General features: G+C 43.9%; 1 long non-coding RNA gene across 3 annotated transcripts; it reads left to right on the forward strand.

Annotated features, from left to right (window-relative positions):
* The first annotated feature begins 162 nt into the window (after positions 1–162).
* On the forward strand, positions 163–3,629 carry LOC127342833 (uncharacterized). Of its 3 annotated transcripts, none has more exons than XR_007876908.1 (4): positions 163–598; positions 977–1,701; positions 2,892–3,058; positions 3,158–3,629. It is a non-coding gene; the product is annotated as an uncharacterized lncRNA (long non-coding RNA). The 3 variants fall into 3 exon arrangements; XR_007876909.1 differs by having other exon boundaries at positions 977–1,065; positions 1,222–3,058; XR_007876907.1 differs by having other exon boundaries at positions 977–3,058.
* Positions 3,630–15,573: the final 11,944 nt, after the last annotated feature.

Consider the following 15,573-nt stretch of genomic DNA (forward strand, 5'->3'; position numbering starts at 1 on the left):
CCGCTCGTGGATTCTTGGTTCTCCTCGAAACATCCAGTCCTCTCCTTTTCTACCATTTATTTACTTTCTGTTCAGGCTTGGTTCGGTCAGAGTCAAAGCGGTGCAGCCTATGAGTTCTTTTTTTTGAGACCCAGCCTATGAGTTCAAAGCGGTGTCGTTTGGTCTCCTGAATCTTCTCGTGACCTACACCTCTCTTTTCTGTTAAAAAAAGGGGTCCACCTTCCTCTCCCGCATCTTCTACATCGGCGTTCTTGCGTCTCGGCTCTTCCTCTGCCCAATCCCCTCTATCGAGCAGAGCTCTCCGCTGCACGAGCTCCCCATTGCCGCCGGCCTGCCCCCGAGCCCGCACGGCCGCACTTATCCCATCCGCCAGCCTTGCCCCCATCCTTCCCATGGCTGCGCAACCTAGGCGAGTAGGGTTTGCTCCGGGAGTCACGCACAGGAGCGGAACGACATTGCGGCGTTGGCGATTCTTCGGAGAGGACCGGCGCCGATCCGTGCTGGGGCGCAGCAGCGTCGGAGTGCTCGGCCGCTCGCTGGAATCGTGGTGGATGGGAATTAGTGGAGGAGACCGACGCTGTGCCGGACGGCAAGCAAAGTTTGTTCCTTCTCAACCTCCCCCGGAAGATCTCTATCTCCCCGCCTTCTCTTCCTATTCCCTTCATATGATTCTGCTGATACGATTTTTTTTTTTGCTCATCGATTGATGCTTTCGGTGTTTGATCCTCCCTTATTTATGCTCGCATTGGATATCTATGTTTGTAATCCTTTGAGAATCTCACGAATAGAAGCACTCAAAAGCTGTCAGACTTCCGTTACTTACTTATACCCTTTCTATGCTTTTTTGTTGTTATGCTGGTAGTTCGTAACCTCAGATTCAAGAATTTACAGTCTATGTGTGCTTAAAGGACTAAATGAGGCTTTATGCGGTGGATATGTGTATATCTGATCTTCTATTGCCTCTTCCATGTTTCAGGTCAGTGCTGAAAATTCAAATGGCACCAAAAAGGCTCATGAGAGATCCAGGTTGCCGCAGGAAAAGAGATGTGCACAACGTCAAGTACAGTAAGAATCTGTGATATAGCAGTATCTCAACCTGGCCTTCACATTCAATAGAAAATTGCTATACACATTAATTTGGTTCTTCCACTTTCATATCATATACCTATCATCATCCATAATTCCATTCATAACTGATCCAGCTCCACTGCTGCATTACAGATAGATCATAAACGAAGGCCTTAATCCAATCCAGGCTCTCACTGAACGTGCTTTTCGCAAATATCTGATCATCTCAACTTCAAATTTCCGGCGACGCTGCAATCTAACCCATATTTTCTGTCCGATCAAATTAGCACGGTGACTGATGCCGGCATGCTACCATATTTGTTTCATGAATCACGGTGGATTACTACTATCTAACATCTGGCCTCTATTATTTATGGGTCTGATGGATGTGCTAATTCATAAAGCCTTAGAAGTATCAATTAGCAACACTGAAATTAAGATCAATATACATTGTTAAGTAGATGGATCTGATATATGTAGGATAATCTTATTTCCACACATCTGAAAATAATATTTTTTATGACAGATCTTAAATTACTACATCAATATGCAGTGTGTGGTTGTAGGTCCCTAGCGAAGGTATTGTCCATGTCACTATTGAATCAAGGTACTGCAGAAATTCAATTCCTTCAGGTTAGCTTCTACATGGCTTATATTATTTAGTTCTTTCACTTCCATAATTATATATACCTATCATAATCCATAATCCTGTTTGCAGCTGTCCCCATGTGCTTCTTGCCTACTTTTTAATGTGCAATACTTATTAATTCGTTTCTTCCTTATATATATATTTGGTGGATTAGTTCATGCATGTTGCCAATTTTTATGTCGACTGAAGTTGCATGTTTTCCTCTTCATCTCTGTAGTTTTCATAGACACATACTGCTATTAGTTACTTACACAACTTAACCCACATCTATAGGTTAGTTTCTGAACTACTATATAATACTGATTTCTTTTCAATATCCTCATATTTACATGTTACTTCCCTTGAAAGATTGTAAACGCATTCATATCTCTATTTAGTGTGAATCGCCATTTTAAAAATTAATAATTACATAGGTAAAATATGATCTTTTAATTGCCATGTCTGATGTAGTAAAAAAAGAACCTGGAGGGATGTCAGATGCATAAGTTGTGTAAAGTCGAATAAATAGTACTACATGTAAAGAAAAACAATCAATTTTGGAGCATCAAACAACCCTAGCCATCTAATATACAGGAGAAGTGCATTTGACTTTCCAGATATTAGTAGCCGGTGCCTCTGTAGGTAGCTTAGTTTTAGCATTAGCTATTTCGTTGTAACCGGAGAGTTCCTAATTTGTATTGCTCTAAATGATTTCACGCAAGAGCATGTGGGTACCCACTATTGATTTTTCCTTCCAACTCCATATTATTTTCCGATAACACTTCAAATAGATACGACTGATTCATTAATTTATTAACAGTTGAGAACTTCTATCTACTTGGTGTACCAGCACCAGATAGTTTCTTATTCTTGATTAACAGTTCAAGTAACTCTATGGTAGTCATTGTTCACTAATGTTTGCAATGCGAAAAGTTCAAATTGATGTACTAATTGTGTTGCAACTCTATGGTACTCATTGTTCGCTAATGTTAGCACCTTTCATGTTTTACCATCCATAATGTTAGTATGCAATCCTGCACTTTTGATCTATTTTACTTCATGCACTAAATTATCATGAGATAGAAATATAGATATGATTACTCTGTCTGGGGTTTTTCTTTGGTTGCCAAATATAAATCCTTGCAAATAAATTGTGGTCTCATTGTTATTTTATGCCGATTGATGAAATGATCAGGGATGCTAAAAGTTTTGTTCTGAATGCAAGAATTGCATTATTTAGTCATATGTGTAGACAAAGAAGTTGGCCCATACATATACCAACAACTTGCTGTTCAAGGTCTAAACTTTTTCTTGCACCACTAATGTGAGCTTACCTTCTATCAAGGCACCCATAGCTGAAAGGTTAGGCGTATTTATTTGTCTTACCCCAATCTACAATAAGTTCTGCTCAAAGGTTATCTGATTTGTATTATTTAACAGTAATGTTTACATCTGAAACAGAGAAGATGGATGAATGCCTACATGCAGTTTTGCCACAGTGAAGTTGCTGTACTCAAGACTCAAAGATTCAGCATTAGAGAAAGCCTGAAGTTGACTTTCGTTGCAACACAAACAGGAAGAGTGGCCCAGCCAACCGCCCAACATCCTCCAACAAGATAACAACTCCATAGCTCTGGCGGCTAAGAGAAGAAGAGGAGGAGGAAACCGAATCAGACTTCGATTTATTCAGAGGACAATAGCTAACTGTTCCAAGACCAGGGAACCGCAACACCACCAGTCCTACCGTTATACTTTGCTTTGCTATCTCCTCTACGCTTTAGTTGGAAAATGTATCAACCTGCTTATGTAGTATTTATGCAAGACAATCCAATCGGTTCTGCAAATAACTGTCATGTCAGCAAATTTAATGGATTACGCATTTAGGTTTTGATACATACATTATAAATTAGTAGTACCACCTAACCTTCCCTCCTGTGTGTGTGGAACTGTGGATTGACACCAATATTTCAGCAGTTTGCTATACAAATCTCTTGCGAACATCAACAACATCCACGGGTGCGGCGTGCGCCGCACCACACCTTCCTAGTTAGCTACAAGATGGTGTACTTCCGGTGTAATTAGCTCTTCCGTAAACGCGAGTACGGTTCGATGGCAGTCTGCCTCGCCGCGTTCACGATCAGGCTTTCCCAGGCACGATTCACGAAGAGTGTGGCATCTACACGCGTGCGCGTCCTGGCATTCAGGTCCAGCTATCGTTAGGCTGATCCAAAGCGGCAAAGCCCAGGTAACTTTCCTTGATTTTTTTTCTATATATAAATATATAGGCCTACATAGAAATTTGGGGCCCCCAAAATCCTGGGGCCCTGTGCAACTCGCACACTGCGCACATATGGCCGCCCAGGTCTGTTAGAGCATCTCTAGCAAAGCCCTTATTCTTCCGAACCGAAAAAACTGAGTGCAGTCTCCCGAAAAACCAAAAGCGAGCGATTTTTAGCGTGGCGCAGAACAGCACCCGTATTCGAAACCGAAAAACGTCGATTTCAAAAATTATCGGCAAAGTGATCATCGCAAACAAGTAGTAGAACTGAAATTCAAACATATTTAAGCATAGTTCGGGTTGCTACGATCGATAGATACATTGCATTTGAGGTGGTCGTCGGCGACCACCTCCAAAACTAACTAATTTCGCCGGCGGCGAGCTACTATACGCGCCGCGGCAGACTACGCCATCGGCGGCCTACTCGGAGTCGAGGTCGACGACCTCCTACTTCACGCGGCGGACGACCGCCTCCTTCTGCGCGGCCTCGTACTCCTGCACGGCACGGACGGCTTCCGCTTCCTCGCGGCGGAAGCGCGCGCGCGCCTCGGCGGCGGAGATGACAGACACCTGCTGCACCGCCGTCGCCTCCTCCTCGTCGTTGAGGACGAAGTCCCCGGACTGCAGCAGGAGGGTGCGCACCGGAGGCTCCTCCTCCTCCTCCTCCTCGTCGTCATCGTCGCTGCTGTCGGAGGCGTGCCGCCACAGCGCACGGCCCGACGCGGCCAAGGATGACCCCTCGCCGCTATTTGCATAGCGCGCGAGCTTCCCCGGCGGCGTCAGACCCCAGTTGGTCCAGCGCCGCGCGCTCCGCTTCCGAGCGCCTTCGCTGCGGTTCCATTTGCGCCGCTCGGCCTCCGACTGGAAGATGGGGGACGCGGCGGAGAGTTGATCCCGCAATCCGCCCGCATCCCCTGCCTCCGCTGTTCGCCCCAGCCATGCGGTCGCGGTGGTGGTGAAAAGATAGGAGAAGCGGCGGCGGCGGTTCCGCTATTGCTCGCCGGAATTCCAACCGTGCGCGCGGCGGAGGGGGCTTTGGCGACGGAGGGAGTAGGGTTTTGGAACGCAACTCCCCTCCGCGGCCTGTATATATACGGGTCGACGGTCCAGTTTCTCGGGCCCTCGAACTCCCGATACGGGCCGGCCCACCGATTCGGGTGCTGTTCTGCGCCACTTTCGGCCCGAACCCGTAAATCCGCCGGAAAAATTCAGTTCCGGCGGGATTTACGGGCTCTGTTAGAGATGCTCTTAATCGGTATAGCGCCTCCCTGTGTGGTTGAACTGGCCAAGTATGATTGTAAAACATCTCTTCAATCTTGATTAATATATGTTTAAATTTCAAAAAATAAAAATATAGTGTGTAAGAAGCTGGTGGAAACATTTCGATCCTCCCATAGGCTGTAGCAGAGTGCATCATGTTCCACCACATGTTCGTGAGTCCACAACGGAGACGTAATCCTACGTTCGTGATCCCGTCCGTCCATCTACGGCCCGTGACGCCGCCACTTAGATCTCTCCTTCCCCACCGTTTCCATGGCTTCTGATGAGGATGAGCACCACGGCGAATCGGGCGAGAGAGAGCACACCAGCGATCGTGGTGAGCACATGGGCAATCAAGAGAAGGGAGTGAGCTAGGCGAGGGCACGCGACTCGAGGAAGAGGAACGCGGGTGGGCTAGGTAGAGTGATATGTCCGAACAGAGGCAGAAATGGGGAAAGAAGATATGTCGGTAGCGTGGCAAAACTTGATCATCTTTTGTTAGATTACTAGGACTTCTACATGGTGCATCTAGTGAGTAATTGCATCTAACTGGGACTAGAACTAGAGGAGAGACAGCGGGGTGTGTGCCGCCGGGCTTCGTTGGTGAGGAGCTCGCCATGGCGGCGACGGAGGAGTGACGGCGATGTCGGTGGTGCTTCCCGCTGCTACAGCTGTCGAGAGTACTCCTCGGCAATGCCCTCCGATTGGGGCTTACGGTTAATGGAATCCTGCAAGCTGACACGAGACATCGGTTCACAGACAAGCGGGGAGCGCGAATTACCCAGGTTCAGGGCCTTCGATGAGGTAAAACCCTTACGTCCTGCCTGTATGATCTTGATTATGAAGGTATTGGGTTATGCTGCTGAAGGAGATATGCCCAAGATGCAATAATAAAAGTGGTTATTATATATCTTTATGTTTATGATAAATGTTTATATACCATGCTATAATTGTATTAACCGAAACATTGATACATGTGTGATATGTAAACAACAAAGAGTCCCTAGTATGCCTCTTAACTAGCTTGTTGATTAATGGATGATTAGTTTCATAATCATGAACATTGGATGTTATTAATAACAAGGTTATATCATTGTATGAATGATGTAATGGACACACCCAATTAAGCGTAGCATAAGATCACGTCATTAAGTTATTTGCTATAAGCTTTCAATACATAGTTACCTAGTCCTTATGACCATGAGATCATGTAAATCACTTAGGAAAGGTACTTTGATTACATCAAACGCCACTGCGTAAATGGGTGGTTATAAAGGTGGGATTAAGTATCCGGAAAATATGAGTTGAGGCATATGGATCAACAGTGGGATTTGTCCATCCCGATGACGGATAGATATACTCTGGACCCTCTCGGTGGAATGTCGTCTAATGTCTTGCAAGCATATGAATAAGTTCATAAGAGACCACATACCACAGTATGAGTAAAGAGTACTTGTCAGGAGACGAGGTTGAACAAGGTATAGAGTGATACCGATGATCAAACCTCGGACAAGTAAAATATCGCGTGACAAAGGGAATTGGTATCGTATGTGAATGGTTCATTCGATCACTAAAGTCATCGTTGAATATGTGGGAGCCATTATGGATCTCCAGATCCCGCTATTGGTTATTGGTCGGAGAGAGTACTCAACCATGTCCGCATAGTTCGCGAACCGTAGGGTGACACACTTAAGGTTGGATGTTGAAATGGTAGAACTTGAATATGGAATGGAGTTCGAAGATTTGTTCGGAGTCCCGGATGAGATCCCGGACATCACGAGGAGTTCCGGAATGGTCCGGAGAATAAGATTCATATATAGGAAGTCATTTTATCAGATTTAAAATGATCCGGAAGGTTCTACGGAAGGTTCTAGAAGGTTCTAGAAAAGTCCGGAAGAAGCCACTTTGGAAGGCGGAGTCCCAAAGGGACTCCACCACCATGGCCGGCCAACCCTAAGGGGGAGGAGTCCCAAGTGGACTCCCCTAAGGGGGCCGGCCACCCCCTCCCAAGGAAGGGTGGGAATCCCACCTCTAGTGGGAGTCCTAGCTTGGGTAGGTTTCATGTGATATGGAAGGTTTTTGTTTGGGGTCTTATTCGAAAACTTGTAGACCAACTCTTGGGTGTTCCACCTATATAATGAGGGGCAAGGGGAGGGGGCCGGCCACCCCAACACCACAAGGTGGCCGCACCCCTCAAGTGGCCGGCACCCCCCTCTCCCCAAACCCTAGCCGCCCCACTCCTCCTTCTTCCCCGCACGCTTAGCGAAGCTCCACCGGGATTCTCCACCACCACGGACACCACGCCGTCGTGCTGCCGGATTCAAGAGGAGCTACTACTTCCGCTGCCCGCTGGAACGGGGAGGTGGACGTCGTCTTCATCAACAACCGAACGTTTGACCGAGTACGGAGGTGCTGCCCGTTCGTGGCGCCGTGATCAAGATCTTCTACGCGCTTTTGCAAGCGGCAAGTGAACGTCTACCACAGCAACAAGAGCCTCATCTTGTAGGCTTTGGAACTCTTCAAGGGTGAGTCTCGATAATCCCCTCGTTGCTACCGTCTTCTAGATTGCATCTTGGCTTGGATTGCGTGTTCGCGGTAGGAAATTTTTTGTTTTCTATGCAACGAATCCCTACAGCTGCTTGTGAAGGTAAAGCACACGTCCGTTGGGAACCCCAAGAGGAAGGTATGATGCGTACAGCGGCAAGTTTTTCCCTCAGTAAGAAACCAAGGTTATCGAACCAGTAGGAGTCAAGAAGCACGTTGAAGGTTGATGGCGGCGGAGTGTAGTGCGGCGCAACACCAGGGATTTCGGCGCCAACGTGGAACCTGCACAACACAACCAAGATACTTTGCCCCAACTTAACAGTGAGGTTGTCAATCTCACCGGCTTGCTGTAACAAAGGATTAGATGTATAGTGTGGATGATGATGTTTGCAGAAAACAGTAGAACGAGTATTGCAGTAGATTGTATTCGATGTAAAAGAATGGACCGGGGTCCACAGTTCACTAGTGGTGTCTCTCCCATAAGATAAATAGCATGTTGGGTGAACATATTACAGTTGGGCAATTGACAAATAAAGATAGCATGACAATGCACATACATGTTATGATGAGTAGTGTGAGATTCAATTGGGCATTACGACAAAGTACATAGACCGCTATCCAGCATGCATCTATGCCTAAAAAGTTCACCTTCAGGTTATCATCCGAACCCCTTCCGGTATTAAGTTGCAAACAACAGACAATTGCATTAAGTATGGTGCGTAATGTAATCAACAAATACATCCTTAGACATAGCATTGATGTTTTATCCCTAGTAGCAACAGCACATCCACAACCTTAGAACTTTCTGTCACTGTCCCAGATTTAATGGAGGCATGAACCCACTATCGAGCATAAATACTCCCTCTTGGAGTTACAAGTAACGACTTGGCCAGAGCCTCTACTAATAACGGAGAGTATGCAAGATCATAAACAACACATAGATGATAGATTGATAATCAACATAACATACCATTCATTATTCATCGGATCCCAACAAACGCAACATGTAGCATTACAAATAGATGATCTTGATCATGTTAGGCAGCTCACAAGATCCGACAATGATAGCACAATGAGGAGAAGACAACCATCTAGCTACTGCTATGGACCCATAGTCCAGGGGTGAACTACTCACACATCACTCCGGAGGCGACCATGGCGGTGAAGAGTCCTCCGGGAGATGATTCTCCTCTCCGGCAGGGTGCCGGAGGCGATCTCGTGAATCCCCCGAGATGGGATTGGCGGTGACGACGTCTCTGGAAGGTTTTCCGTATCGTGGCTCTCGGTACTGGGGTTATTATCGACGAAGGCTTCTTATAAGCTAAGAGGTAGGTTTAGGGGCAACGCGAGGGACCCACACAGTAGGGCCGCGCGGCCAGGTCCTGGGCCGCGCCGCCCTAGCGTGGCGTCGCCTCGTCGCCCCACTTTGTTTCCCTTTCGGTGTTCTGGAAGCTTCGTGGAAAATAAGCACCTGGGCGTTGATTTCGTCCAATTCCGAGAATATTTCCTTAGTAGGATTTCTGAAACCAAAAACAGCAGAAAACAGCAACTGACTCTTCGGCATCTTGTTAATAGGTTAGTGCCGGAAAATGCATAAATATGACATAAAGTATGTATAAAACATGTGAGTATCATCAATAAAATAGCATGGAACATAAGAAATTATAGATACGTTTGAGACGTATCAAGCATCCCCAAGCTTAGTTCCTACTCGTCCCGAGTAGGTAAACGATAATAAAGATAATTTCTGAAGTGACATGCGATCATAATCTTGCTCAATACTATTGTAAAGCACATGAGCTGAGATCAAATCATTCAAAGCAAATATCTATATTGATATAAGAGATGATAATGCAAGAGTTAAACAAGCTAGAAGTTTTCATGAACTATTGCTTTAAAGACATGAAACCGTACAAAGTTCATTAAGGATGTGTTAAGTATTCAGCGTAGAAGTTCTATCCTTCATTCCAAGCATCAAGTAAATTTTCACAACATAAGAAGGATTCAGTCAAGTAAACATAAACATGAACGTCATGAATCAACTGTTTCGAAGTCTACTCAACCGGTGAGCGCAAGCATTTGGTATTAGCACCAGGATGTTATGGCATAAAGAACGTTAATGGGGGTTTGGAAGGCCAAATGGAAGAAAGTCTTACAAAGCTATAAGTGATCATTAGACAAAATGAAGCCTTATGATCGAAGCTATGCAAGGAGCAGTGATTGCCATGCAACGGATGCACATAGAGCTATATGTGTAGGAAAGCTCTCCAATGGAACTAGTGGGGGTGCATCCAACTTGGTTGCCCACGAAGACCTAGAGCACTTTTGAGGAGGCTCATCATTGGAATATACAACCCAAGTTCTATAATGTAAATTCCCCACATAGTTATACTAGTAAAACATGAAAACTCTCTCATATGGAGTATAGGTGCTAAACATGAGCACAAGTGATGACTATGAATAATGCAGGTGCTAAAACATGAGCACAAGTGTGGATAAAAGATAGTAATGATGTCCCCTTTTTCTTTCTTTCTTTCTTTCTTTCTTTCTTTTTTTTCTTTTTCTTTTTTTCTTTTCTATTTTTTTCTTTTCTTTTTCTCTTTTTGATGGCCTCCATGGCTCTTTTCACTTTTAGGGGCAACATCATAATATGACAACACACTTTTTGGTACAAATAACTCATAATGAATGAAACATGATGTATAGAACTATATGCCTCTGCCAGTGTAGCATGATGTAGCAGGATGTGCAATGATCTAGCGTAACATGGGTAAACCACACATCAGCTGTATATGATCATGCAAAGCAATATATAAATAATAAATGACAACATGGCATGTAATGTAAAATGGAAGTTGCATGACAATATATCTTGGAACAGCTATGGAAATGCTGTGGTAGGTAGGTATGGTGGCTGTTTTGAGGAGATGTATGGGCTTATGTGTAGGAGAACAAGAGAAAGTCCTCCCACGGGTTTGGATGTACTGGCGAAGTATGCACAATTCTCAATGTGAGCCAAAGGCAATGCACAGTACCGAAGAGGCTAGCAAATTTAGATGGTGGAAGTGCCAAAAACCGTAGCTTAACATTAGTAAAAAAGAACTCACAAGCTTATCGCAAACATCTAGCAGGTTCAACATTAAGAGCATGATTAAAATTTACTCCAAGGAGGGCCGTTCACGGTGGCACAAGTACCCCGCTAGCTCCCTCGACCTTCAGCACAACTTAGTTATTACGATGAACTCTCAGACATGGAAAGGTATCAAGTCCAACTACACCTTCAACTATTTAATTAGAGTTTGTAGTACGGCACAAGCTTAAAGACAACAATCCACTACTAATTTTAACTTATTTATCCAGCAAGCCTCACCATCTAAATACCTCAAAACGTTTGCAAAGAATCAAATTATCAAAGCTCAATGTTCTACAAGTATTTTATTATACACTACCACATGCAACATTTCCCGTTTCCAACCATACAACAATTAACGAAGCAGTTTCAACCTTCGCCATGAACATTATAAGTAAAGCCTAAGGACATATTTGTCCATATGCAACAGCGGAGCGTGTCTCTCTCCCACACAATGAATGCTAGGATCCAACTTTATTCAAACAAAACAAAACAAAAACATACAGACGCTCCAAGTAAAGCACATAAGATGTGACAGAATAAAAATATAGTTTCACTAGAGGAACCTGATAATGTTGTTGATGAAGAAGGGGATGCCTTGGGCATCCCCAAGCTTAGATGCTTGAGTCTTCTTTAAATATGCAGGGATGAACCACCGGGGCATCCCCAAGCTTAGAGCTTTCACTCTCCTTGATCCTATTGTATCATCCTCCTCTCTTGATCCTTGAAAACTTCCTCCACACCAAACTCAAAACAACTCATTAGAGGGTTAGTGCATAATCAAAATTCACATGTTCAGAGGTGACATAATCATTCTTAACACTTCTGGACATTTCACAAAGCTACTAAAAGTTAATGGAATAAAGAAATCCATCAAATATAGCAAAACAGGCAATGCGAAATAAAAGGCAGAATCTGTCAAAACAGAACAGTTCGTAAAGATGAATTTTTTAGGTGCACCAGACTTGCGCAAATGAAAATTCTCAAATTGAATGAAAGTTGCGTACATATCTGAGGATTACTCACGTAAATTGGCAGATTTTTCTGAGTTACCTACAGAGACTACTGCTCAAATTCGTGACAGCAAGAAATCTGTTTCTGCGCAGTAATCCAAATCTAGTATGAACCTTACTATCAAAGACTTTACTTGGCACAACAATGCAACAAAATAAAGATAAGGAGAGGTTGCTACAGTAGTAACAACTTCCAAGACTCAAATATAAAACAAAAGTGTTGTAGTAAAATCATGGGTTGTCTCCCATAAGCGCTTTTCTTTAACGCCTTTCAGCTAGGCGCAGAAAATGTGTATCAAGTGTTATCAAGAGATGAAGCATTAGATGCTCCATTATCTATAGTGGCATTAAGAGCTTTGTCAATTTTAGGCCTATAATGTTTTTTTGGTTTAGGCACCTTAGAAACATACATGAACTTTTGCTCCTTACCCACATAAGCTTTCTCCTTAAACTTAATAGAAGAAAAAGTTGAACCCAAGGTTCCCATAGCTTCCTCAAGTTCACTAATCCTTTGGGTTTGATTATCATGGATAGCACAAGCTTCTAAGATGGCAATTCTCTCATTAACTCCACCTAGAGATTTGTCAAGTTTATCAGTGCTATTAAGTAATTCCCCCAATTTAGTCTCAATACTTGGAAGATTTTGCTCTATGGTTTCCAACTTTTTCATGACATCTTCAAAAGAGATTTCAGTTTTAACGTCATTAATAGGTGGTATTCCAAATAGACTCTCAATAATGCAACTAGCTTCTAAAGCAGGAGTGCCTAGGAAATTACCTCCCGCGAGACAATCAATAACATACCTATTCCAGCTAGAGATACCAACATAAAAATTCCTGAGTAGGATAGTGGTGGAGTGTTTCTTAGTGCACCTATTATGAGCATCACTAATTCTATACCAAGCAAATTTTAAACATTCTCCCCCTTGTTTCTTAAACGAACGAACTTCAACTTCAGGATTACTCATTTTAGCAATAGTAAATAAAGCAAACTAGATAAAGTAAATGCAAGTAACTAATTTTTTTGTGTTTTTAATATAGAGAACGCAAACAAGATAGTAAATAAAGTAAAGCTAGCAACTAATTTTTTGTGTTTTATTTTAGTGCAGCAAACAAAGAAGTAAATAAAAATAAAGCAAGACAAAAACAAAGTAAAGAGATTGGAAGTGGAGACTCCCCTTGCAGCGTGTCTTGATCTCCCCGGCAACGGCGCCAGAAAAAGCTTGCTGTCCACAACTGGCGCGTGGTTGACGTGGGAGGTAGAATTCTCTGTGGTGTAGCTTTTCTTCGTTCCCCGGCAACGGCGCCAGAAAAAGCTTTGCTGCTTGTGACGGTAAAGCACACGTCCGTTGGGAACCCCAAGAGGAAGGTATGATGCGTACATCGGCAAGTTTTTCCCTCAGTAAGAAACCAAGGTTATCGAACCAGTAAGAGTCAAGAAGCACGTTGAAGGTTGATGGCGTCGGAGTGTAGTGCGGCGCAACACCAGGGATTCCGGCGCCAACGTGGAACCTGCACAACACAACCAAGATACTTTGCTCCAACTTAACAGTAAGGTTGTCAATCTCACCGGCTTGCTGTAACAAAGATTAGATGTATAGTGTGGATGATGATGTTTGCAGAAAACAGTAGAACGAGTATTGCAGTAGATTGTATTCGATGTAAAAGAATGGACCGGGGTCCATAGTTCACTAGTGGTGTCTCTCCCATAAGATAAATAGCATGTTGGGTGAACAAATTACAGTTGGGCAATTGACAAATAAAGATAGCATGACAATGCACATACATGTTATGATGAGTAGTGTGAGATTCAATTGGGCATTACGACAAAGTACATAGACCGCTATCCAGCATGCATCTATGCCTAAAAAGTCCACCTTCAGGTTATCATCAGAACCCCTTCCAGTATTAAGTTGCAAACAATAGACAATTGCATTAAGTATGGTGCGTAATGTAATCAACAAATACATCCTTAGACATAGCATTGATGTTTTATCCCTAGTAGCAACAACTCAGGGTGGGCATTCGGTTTTAACCGAAATTTCGGTTCGGTTTTTGCGGTTTTTGAACAAATTCGGTTTTCAAAAATGGTAACCGAAATTGGCATGAAAATTTAGGAAACCGAAGATTCGGTTAACCGACAAATTCGGTTCGGTTTTCGGTTAAACCCGAATGAACCTACTCACTTGAACAAACAGTAGGCATCACCGAAGAAAGCAAATAGTGATTGACATATCAACACAAAAAGCATCAATTGCGCAAGAAATTGACAAATGAGCACCAATCGTGGAGGGATGCTATTTGGTAGGCTGCGGCACTCGTGGTACAGGTGCATCACTCGTGAGCGATTAAAAGGGGTAGCTAAGACTTCGAGCAACGTGTTCTATTATGCAGGCTTCACGCTATATTCAGAAAAAGCTAGTACATCAAAGACCAAAGTCATAAATTGAATAAACAATTTTTGGAACATTAAACGCAATTGGGCTTCTATGGAATGATCGGTTTATGCACAAATTGGTGGTAGGTTACTTAATTCGGTCAATTCGGTCTTGTTCGGTTGGTGGGGCTAAAAACCGAATTCTACCAAATTTAATTCGGTTAGTATAAATGGAAACCGAAAAAATAGCGGTTAATGGAAAAAAACGGAGATTTCGGTTAGTTTGGTTTCGGCTTCGGTTCGGTTTTCGGTTTCACAGTTTTTATGCCCACCCTGAGCAACAACACATCCACAACCTTAGAACTTTCTGTCACTGTCCCAGATTTAATGGAGGCATGAACCCACTATCGAGCATAAATACTCCCTCTTGGAGTTACAAGTAACGACTTGGCCAGAGCCTCTACTAATAACGGAGAGCATGCAAGATCATAAACAACACATAGATGATAGATTGATAATCAACATAACATAGCATTCATTATTCATCGGATCCCAACAAACGCAACATGTAGCATTACAAATAGATGATCTTGATCATGTTAGGCAGCTCACAAGATCCGACAATGATAGCACAATGAGGAGAAGACAACCATCTAGCTACTGCTATGGACCCATAGTCCAGGGGTGAACTACTCACACATCACTCCGGAGGCGACCATGGCGGTGAAGAGTCCTCCGGGAGATGATTCCCCTCTCCGGCAGGGTGCCGGAGGCGATCTCCTGAATCCCCCGAGATGGGATTGGCGGCGGCGTCTCTGGAAGGTTTTCCGTATCGTGGCTCTCGGTACTGGGGTTATTATCGATGAAGGCTTCTTATAGGCGAAGAGGTAGGTTTAGGCGCGACACGAGGGACCCACACAGTAGGGCCGCGCGGCCAGGTCCTGGGCCGCGCCGCCCAAGCGTGGCGTCGCCTCGTCGCCCCACTTTGTTTCCCTTTCGGTGTTCTGGAAGCTTCGTGGAAAAATAAGCCCCTGGGCGTTGATTTCGTCCAATTCCAAGAATATTTCCTTACTAGGATTTCTGAAACCAAAAACAGCAGAAAACAGCAGCTGGCTCTTCGGCATCTTGTTAATAGGTTAGTGCCGGAAAATGCATAAATATGACATAAAGTATGTATAAAACATGTGAGTTTCATCAATAAAGTAGCATGGAACATAAGAAATTATAGATACGTTTGAGACATATCAGGTTACAATGGGGTGCCGAATAGTTCGGC

This window comes from Lolium perenne, chromosome 1 (assembly GCF_019359855.2).
Source record: "Lolium perenne isolate Kyuss_39 chromosome 1, Kyuss_2.0, whole genome shotgun sequence".
In the NCBI taxonomy this organism is placed as follows: domain Eukaryota; kingdom Viridiplantae; phylum Streptophyta; class Magnoliopsida; order Poales; family Poaceae; genus Lolium; species Lolium perenne.